The sequence below is a fragment of the Tupaia chinensis genome, unplaced genomic scaffold (assembly GCF_000334495.1).
Source record: "Tupaia chinensis unplaced genomic scaffold, TupChi_1.0 Scaffold149964_1, whole genome shotgun sequence".
Lineage (NCBI taxonomy): Eukaryota > Metazoa > Chordata > Mammalia > Scandentia > Tupaiidae > Tupaia > Tupaia belangeri.
In genome coordinates, this window is record NW_006209805.1 from 806,688 (window position 1) to 807,154 (window position 467).

Below are 467 nucleotides of genomic sequence, written 5' to 3' on the forward strand. Positions count from 1 at the left end.
CCGGGGGAAGGCGGCGCGGATAAAGGCTCGGGACCGCGGCTCTGCCCCAGACCGGCCCGGCCACCGAGCGCTCGTCCCGGACACGGGTACATTCGGGACTATTGGGACCTAGACCGGCCGCGCCGGGTGAGTGGGGGCGCGCTCGCAGGCCTGGAGGGGTCCTCTGCACTGTTCTGGGGCTCTGCCTGCCTTCGTTCGTGGAGGAGGCGAGGTTGGGGGTGCCTCTGACCCTGGGAAGCCCCTGTGCTATGGGGTGGGAGGGGCCCGGCGCGGCCGGCGCCGCCCTGGTCGGACCTCAGTCCCCGCCCCGCCCCCGGGGCACTCCCCCTTCCCCACGAGTGACCTTGAACTAGTTGCCGTTCTGGCCTCAGTTTCCCCGGTAGTGCGTTTCAGTCTCGGACTTAGAGTCTCCCAGGCCCGATCGGGGTTCCCTCCGTGGCCGCAGTCGCGCCGCCCCGCTCTCCTGC